Genomic DNA, 8,768 nt, shown 5'->3' with positions numbered 1-8,768 from the left:
GTTTTAATGAATGTATACCTGTGTAACCACGGTCATGATATAGGATGCGTCCGTTACCCCTAGAAGTCTGGCCGTGCCCATCGCAGTCAGTCCCCTGCGCCTGCGCCCCCAGCGTGGATCTGCACCCCATCCTGTAGCTTTGCCTTTTCCAGACGTCAGTTGTACAGAACTATCCAGCACGTGGCTCCCTTCACTGGCACACTGGCTTAGAGATTCAGCCACGTGACTTTGAGGCCTGCACCAGCGGCTGTCCCATCATTGCTGAGTGGTCTTCCTTCCAATGGATGCATCACTGTTTTCAGAGGCGAAATGGGCCAAAGACCGGACCATGTGCAGAACCAGAACACACTCAGCAATAAGAAAGTGGCTACCTGAACAGACCCCTCACAGAGAAGATCTGCAGAAGGCAAGGAAGCAGTGGGGAGACACTCTACATGGCACCATTAGGGGGTTGCAAATTAAAGCCCCATTGTGATGCTGCTACACGCCTATTAGAATGGCCTAAATCCAGAATACAGGTGATGCCAAGTGCTGGCAAGGATGTGGAGCAACAGGAGCCCTCCTTTGTTACTGATGGGAATGCAAAGCAGTACAGCCATTCTGGAAGAGTTTGGTGTTTTCTTACAAATTGTAAACACACTTTCATCATATGACACAGAAACCACAGTCCTTGTTCACCCAAAGGAGTTGAAAACGTATCCAAACAAAAACCTTTATAGTGGCTTTATTCATGGCTTCCAAAACCTGGAAGCTAGCATGGTGTTCTTCAGTAGGTGAGTGGTTAAATAAACTGTGGTCCATCCAGACAGTGGAATATCATTCAGTGCTAAAAGACATGAGTGATCAACCCATGAAAAGGCGTGAAGGAGGCTGGGCGCGGTGGCTCACGCCTGTAATCCCAGCACTTTAGGAGGCTGAGGCGGGTGGATCACCTGAGGTTGGGAGTTTGAGACCAGCCTGACCAACGTGGTGAAACCCCATCTCTACTAAAAATACAAAAATTAGACAGGCGTGGTGGAGCGCACCTGCAATCCCAGCTACCCAGGAGGCTGAGGCAGGAGAATCGCTGGAACCGGGGAAGCAGAGGCTGCAGTGAGCCGAGATCACGCCACTGCACTCTAGCCTGGGCCACAGAGCGAGACTCCCTCTCAAAAAAAGAAAAATAAAATACATGAAGCCATCTTAAATGGATATTTCTAAGTGAAAGAGGCCAATCTGAAAAGGCTACACACTGTGTGTTGCCAACGACATGACATTCTGGCCAGGGCAACACTGTGGAGAATAAAAAGGTCAGGTTGCCTGGGTTGCAGGGAGGGAGGGATGAAGAGGCAGAGCCCAGAGGATTTTTGGGGCAGCGAAGCCCAGCTGTGTGACGCTGATGTGGTGTCCACGTTGGTCAAAACCCATAGAATGTATACCAAGAGAGAGCCCCGATGGGGACTGTGGGTGAGGACGTATGGATGCAGGTTCATCTGCTGAGATGGGGGATGGTGATAATGGGGGAGGCTGTGTATGTGCCGGGACTGGGAGCCCATGGGGCATCTCTGCACCTTCTGATCAATTTTATTGTGAACCTAAAACTGCTTTAATAATGAAATTTTATGAAAAAAAAAAGAAAAACCAACACTGGCTCACAGTCTGCAGCAATGAAAAGCACTAACGTCTGCCACAGCCAGCCCCAAATGGCCAACACTTGATTAGCAACTGACGGCTTCCCTAGGTTTTGTCCCCACTTCAATTCATATTCCAACTCTGCACAGGCCCCCTCCCTAATCCCGAAGGACACCTGCTTCTGGTCAGCCACCTCCAGCTCCCCAGGCCAACAGCCTCCGTTGGGGCTCACCTGGAGCCTCCCCATCTCCACTCTGAAGCTTCCCACCCCCCTGCCTGCCTTGGAGGCTCTGCCAGGCAAGCAGTGGTGGCTGGCTGTCTTGCTACAGCAAGCTCTGGGTAAGCGGCCTCTGCCTGTTCTCATTTGGGAAGTCTTTGTTCCTTTGCATAGTTCCTGCAGGCACCAATGGGTGGACGTTCGGGCCCTTCCTGTCTTGGGGCTGTGATGACAAGGCTGCCGTGGGCGCTGGAGTGCAGATCTTACATGTATGAGTGCCTGCTGTTCACCGTGTCTTAAGGCTGGACCCTGCTCTGTCCTGCCTCTCTGGCTTCCTGCAGCCTCTGGGTGGCCTGATGGGCTCAGGAATCCAGGACCACATACCCCAATGGAGGACAGAGGAAGAGCCAGCTCCCTCCCTCAGGTTCTTGGGTGGACCTCAGCACCTCTTTGGGGTTCAGGTCATGCCTGGGCTCTGGTCCACTGCTTGTCATCTCAGAATTTCTTTCTCTTATTCCCTGGAACTGAGGGAGTGGATTCCATCCGGCTTCCCTGTCCTGAGTGAGGACCAAGGCTTGTGGGAGGCACTGTCCTGCCGTGGAGAGCCCGGACCCCTTCCACCAGCAGGGATGGCAGCCAGGCTCAGGGCTGGTGGCTGCCTCTGTCCCAGAGTCCCCCTTGAGCAACTTATGCTACGGGACACCTTTCTCTGGGCACCTCTGTCTGCACAAAAGCTACCGTCGCTCTGGCCATTTTACCCCAAATGAGGACACGTTTTGATTTTTGGAAGACTTTTGCTGCCATGAGAATTAAGGTTAATGCTACTCAAAATAGCTTCTCTGCAAATAACTGACAAGCTCACTTGGCCCAAAATGAATCTGAAGGGGAATTAAAAAGCATCTCTTTTCCCAGAAAACAGATTCCTCATTGACACATTTTTTTTCTCCTGTTGATTTTTCCCTGTTTCCAAAATGGAGCCTTTTTCCTCCGTCTTTTATGCGAGGAACCGGCCGCAGGAAGACAAAGTCCACTTGTCAGCAATATTCTGTGAGTCTCTGTTCTCTTTCCCTCTGGGGTCGCCCTGACAATAGGGCCATTATCAGATAGCTCCCTTATTCCATAGATTTTTCCTCTCCCCTCCAGGGCTAATGAGGAGAAAGTTTGCCAGGCTGAACAAAGATGGGAAGGGTTTTCACTCGCCTGGAGCCCCGGCCTGGCCAGCTCCAGGGAAGGGCCATTATGGGGAGGTTGGGTACTGTCATTCGATTGCTGTGAGTGACTTTTGGGAGCAGGGCCATCCATCAGTTCTGTGATTCACATAATTTGTCCTCTGAGAGCGGAAACATGTTTCCCAGAGAGAAGCCTTTCAAGCTGTCTCTGGGCCTCAGGCTCCCGGGGCCAAGCCCACATCTGATTGAGGGGGCTTAAGATCTCACCGACCCTTCGTCAATCACATCGGGAAGGGAAGGAACCTTGGAATATTGAAACGCATTGCCCCTGCTAGTCCGGCACTGCATAAACACTTCACGTGGTGGTGTTAAGAACATAAAAATGCTCAACACCTCAGACTCAGGTCTGGGATCTTGTTCCGAGATCAGCCTCTGCGTGGGCCCATTTGGCTGCCACCAGGAGCTGCCATAGAGGACCCCAGCCCGCCGGTTTCCCTTTACCTACATTAGAGCCTGCTCTGGCCCCTCGGTGGACTTGGGAGGCCCTGGTGATCCCAGAATCCATGCTGAGTAATGGCCCTCACAGCAAGTCACCGATTCACTCACCTTTCATTCATTCATGCAAGCAGCCTTCTCCCAAGCATGGGCCCCAAGCCAGGCTTTGGGGACTGAGAGGTGAATCAGGGAGCCCCCAGGAGTCCTCACAGCCCCAAATCCAGTGCATGTGGTATTTTTTGACTCAGTGGATGGAGGCTAAGGGGTCCCCTGCGTGACCTGGGTCTGAAAGTGCCGGTCTACGGGGAGGCTTAGAATCCCTGAGCACTTCAGCTGTGCTGGAGGAAGGTGAGATATTTCCCTGCCTGTAAAAAAGCTGCCCACAGCTGCCTCTCCTTACACAGATGAGAAGGGATAGATGCAGGGGTGTCAGACAGGCAGCCCAGGGCTCTTGGCGTGTGGAAGGGGTGCTGCCCTGCCCCCTCCCGTGTGGTCTGGCAGGTGGGGAGGATCTGTTGCTGGTGGTGTAGGTCCTGGGAGTTCGGGGCTGCCCCCTGGGGGCTGGAGTGGCTGAGGAGGGTGGCATGGAGGGGTCAGGGGTAGGGAGCTTCATGGAGTGGGGAGGGGAGGCTACGGGCAGGAGGGTCCGTGAGGGCTCAGGTAGGCGAGAGGTTCCCTTAGGCATGGCCAAGGAGGTAGCTGTGGTGATGGCTGATGTGAGCAGGTGTCAGGCATCATAAAGGTCAGTTTTATAATCAGCCTGGGCCACTCTCAAACAGGGGTCCTCGGAAGAAGACGCTGCTGGGAGATGGTCAAAGGCCCGCGGTGTTGACTCCAAAGCGAGGCTGTTGACCGCATGTGGGTAATGACTGCCCACCTCCCTGGAACCCCAGCCAGGCCTGTGTTCCAGGCACTCTGGGGTAAGGGAGGGGAGAGGGGGAGGGGCACAGCTCCAGAGGTCCGGCCCACTGGGAGCAGGGGCAGGAGGGAGCCCAGGAGACATTCAGAGGCCCTGGGTGGGGGTGGGGGGTGGGAGGCCAGGTTGCCTGGGTGACATGAGTTAAACTCTGTGTCAGGGAGCCAATGGGGCCCTAAGTGGGTGAGACCGTTTGGGGCAGTCCTGGTTGGGGAGGCTGGGCTCGGCCTGGTTAGACATTCCCCTTTGAGGTTTACCCACCCTAGGCTTGTGGATCAGAGCAGAATCGGGGTGGGGGATGGAGCCTCTCCTGGAGGCAGGAGGGCCCCAGGAAGGAATCCCAGGGGCACTGTGTGGGTAGACCAGAAAAGCCCCTGAGGGGACTGGGTCTGCTCCAGCCCCAGGGCCTCTGCTCACCCCCTATCCCACCCCTGTGGCTGTCCCTTATCAGGGCAGCATCAGGCCATGTGAGGTGCTAGTGGACACAGACTTCAGAGAGGCTGACATGGGGAGGGCCACCCTTAGGAAGGGGTGGGTTGAGGACGGGCCTAGAACAGAGGCCCCCAGACCCCAGGCTGTGGGCCAGGACCAGTTCTTGGCCTGTTAGGAACTGGGCTGCACAGCATGGGGGGCGCAGCGGAACCCAGCTTCCTCTGTGTTTACAGCCGTGCCCCATCGTCTGCATCACCATCTGCACTCCACCTCCTGTCAGATCAGTGGCAGCGTGAGATTCTCATGGGAGTGGGAACCCTATTGTGAACTGTGCGTGCGAGGGATCTAGGCTGCACGCTCCTCATGAGAATCTAATGCCTGATGATCTGTCACTGTCTCCCATCACCCTTAGATGGGAATGCCTAGTTGCAGGAAAACAAGCTCAGGACTCCCACGGATTCTACACCATGGTGAGTTGTAGAATTATTTCATTATATACTCTAATGTAATAATAATGGAAATAAAGTGGACGATATATGTAATGCATTTGAATCAGCCCCAAACCATCCATCCCCTGGTCTTTGGAAAAACTGTCTGCCACGAAACCGGTCTCTGGTGCTAAAAAGCATGGGGACTGCTGCCATGGAAGACGGGTTCCCCCAGCACCTCCAACAGGGAATGCTGCATCCCCAGGAGGCCTTGGGGCAAGGCCTGTGGGGTAGGCCCTGGGTCCTGTGCACCTGGAGGCAGGCACAGTTGGGGGACATGCCTGGAGGCTGCTGTATCTGGAGGCTGTCATGCTTGGCGGAGGGACACACCTGGAGGTCACTGTGCTCACTGTGGGGCCATCCAGGGAGTTGATGCCTTCCTGAGCTTATTCTTTTATGGAAAATGGGAATAGCCAGGAGTCTGCCCTGGAGGGTGGAGGGAACCAAGCTCCAAGGGCATCAGGGCCTGGCCCCAGGACTCCTCAGTCAAAGCCAGGGAGCCTGGACCTCGGCTGAGTCTCGGCTTGCTCCTCCTCTCCCTTCCACAGGCCTGGGGCCTCTCCCTCAATGAAGCTCACGGGCACTGAGGCTTAGAAAAGCACACAGATTTATTGCATATCAATCTCATGTATAAATTCATTGGAGCATTGGAAAGATTACATTTGGTATACAGTCCTATTCTACAGCATTAACCTCAAAATCAGCTTCTCCTAGGCTTTCTCTTAAGGAAATGTCTCTACACAAGTACATTTGTCTTTATCACAAGCATCAGAATGAAATTTGCAAACTTGTTCTTTTCATAATTTCCTACACTTCATGTCTTATTTCATTCTTCTCCCACAGCGATTTCCGTATTAATTGGGAACTGCGCCTCTTTTGCATCGGCAGTTCAGGACTCCTAGTCTTGGACGTAGATCCTAATCACATATTCAATAAGTGCATCTACAGAATTTTCCTTTTAATAAAAATTTCACCAACAGACACGACAATGACCGCTAAGCAGGAGTCATGCACAGTTTACTTATAAACAGAACAGAAGCAATTTACAATCAAGGGGGACATGGGGCGAGCGCCAGCCTCCTTCTCAATGGTCTTTTTAAACATTATATGAAAACCAGACATTTACATTTGATTTCTTTTTCAACACTATACAGCTCTAAAAGAAAAAAACAAAACAAAACAAAACTAAACCAAATCTGTAATGTAACAATGGCAAAAGGTGGCGGGCGGCACAGGTCTGTGATTCTGCGAGGATTCTTTATATAGACCTTAAGGGACAAAGTCCATATACACACACGCTTTAAATTACGATTCTGACACCAGGGCTCAGCATCCCTTGTGCTGAAAGCGCAGTGGCAATGCGCGTGATGCTGAAGGCAATTGTTAGAATGACTTTTGTTCACAAGTGAATCGCACGTTTGGAAACTCAAGCTGCCTTTTATTTATTTATTTATTTATTTATTTTTTTCCAAAAGTGGTAATACGGATCAGTGACAGAAAAGAACAAAACAAACACAAAAATGGAATGGAAGGAGCAGAGGAACTCTTCTCGGAAGAATGCAAGAATGTTTTTGTCACAGTATCACTCATTGCTACAGAGACACAGTTTCATGGCTTTTGATACCCGGCTGACCTCCACTGACCAGGAGCAGCTATGTCCTGGCGTCCCTGGCTGGGAGGGGAGCCTTGCCCTCCCCCCCAAGGCTGCAGTGCAGGGGCGAGCTCTCCTCTCCCTCCCCCTAGGACAGCACAGTGAATATAGCTCAGTAGGTTTCAGTCACTTGGGCAGGGGGACGGGACAGAGGGGGCAGGGGACAACAATCCAGTGCTTCGAGGCTTAGAGTTTAAAATACGTGATATGTATTCAGGCAAGTGCTTTGCAGATGCTCACGGGGAAGTGGGGAAGGCAGAGGACGCCAGGGCCCTTGGAATTTCCAAGGCTGGACTCTGGGGACGTGGAGGTCTTGGCCAGTCGGGGTCTGGATGGGACAGCTGCACGCGTGGCCTTGTAAAGGAAGGCCTTTCCAGCTGGGCAGTCTCTCAGGCCACACCATGCCCACCCCAGCCGCTGCTCCACACCCTAGGGCCCCAGGCAGGGTGCAGGGGCTCGCTCCTCTGGGTTGGAGTCAGTGACATCTTGGGTCCCACTCATGAAGGGTCTGCCAGGCCCACAGAGGAGGAACCCCACGTGCCCAACCTGGGGATGAGAGCAGGAACGGGTGGGGACATCAGCTCACTGGGGGCTGGGGTCTGAGGAGCAGCAGAGGGCAGGCGCGAGGAGGCCTCCTTCTGAATTTCCATTTGGGGGATGCCGGTTGACAATCCAAGGAGTTAGCGTTGGGGCAGCATTTGGGCTGAACAGAAGGGCCCTGGACCCCTGGCTTGTAGCCCTGACCCTGGCCACCTGGCCAGGGCCATGGACACATCCAGCTGCCCTGTCGCGTCCCTGTCCACGCTGCACAGTTACGTGGCCCCGTTATGGTGTGGTGACAGCTGGAGGCCAGAATCTCTGAATTCGCACACCTGGGCCAGGCTCCCTGGCCCTTGTCATCTCTGGGCACCAACACTGCTGGGCAGAGCAAAGCTGGGAGGGCGAGGCCCGCTGGGGCCTGGGGCCACGCTAAGCGTCGGGGCTGTGTTTTGGGGCGCAACAGCCCAGGAAATAAGTGCTGCCTTTGTCAGGGGCTCTAAGAACGGGGCCTCCTGAAAACGCCAAGTGCTGAGGCCTGGGGGGCTGAATGCTCAGGAGAAACTGGGCTTGCCATCATTTTCAGGGGGACAAAAATATATGACTTAAAATGTGCAACCAGGACTCTTGGGAAAGGTGGAAGGAAAGAGCGCCCAGAGAAGACAGGACGCTTAGGAAGACAGCCGAAAACGGCGGGATGGGACAGGGGGATCCGGAGAGCAACGGTAAGGGTGGCCCTCGTCGGTTCTGCTCCTGCTGAAAAGACACGCTGAGGGCTCCATCCGTCCAAACGTCCCACTTCAGAGAGACGGGGCCGTATTGCAAAAAAAAAGCACACACCTTACTCTTTCGCAGAAGAAATCATATAATTTGGGTTTACAGAAATGGGGTGTTTATGTCCGAGGTTGAATTTTTACAAGAATCCCATCTAGATCAAGGGAAACTGGAAATTCCTACGGGGTACCTGGTGGGTGTGACCCAGGGGATGTTGTGGAAACGCGTGAGGAGGCCTGAGCGGTTGTGTTTGCAGATCCTGAATCCTTCCCGACACGCCAGCTGGCTCTTCTGCAGGCAGCTCCCCCGCTGCCCCAGGGGGGCCTCCCCAGGCTGCACGTGGCCCCAGCGCATGCACAGGTGGGTCCTGTCTTGCCACATTGTGCAGATCTGGCGTGGGAGGAATCCCTTTCACTGTGATCCGTCGGGTCGAGCCTCCTGCAGGAACCTCCCTATGGCAAGTCTTCAGTGCAAGCCT

The sequence above is a fragment of the Nomascus leucogenys genome, chromosome 24 (genome assembly GCF_006542625.1).
Source record: "Nomascus leucogenys isolate Asia chromosome 24, Asia_NLE_v1, whole genome shotgun sequence".
In the NCBI taxonomy this organism is placed as follows: domain Eukaryota; kingdom Metazoa; phylum Chordata; class Mammalia; order Primates; family Hylobatidae; genus Nomascus; species Nomascus leucogenys.
The sequence above is the reverse complement of the archived record's forward strand: the minus strand, read 5'-3'. Positions refer to the sequence as shown.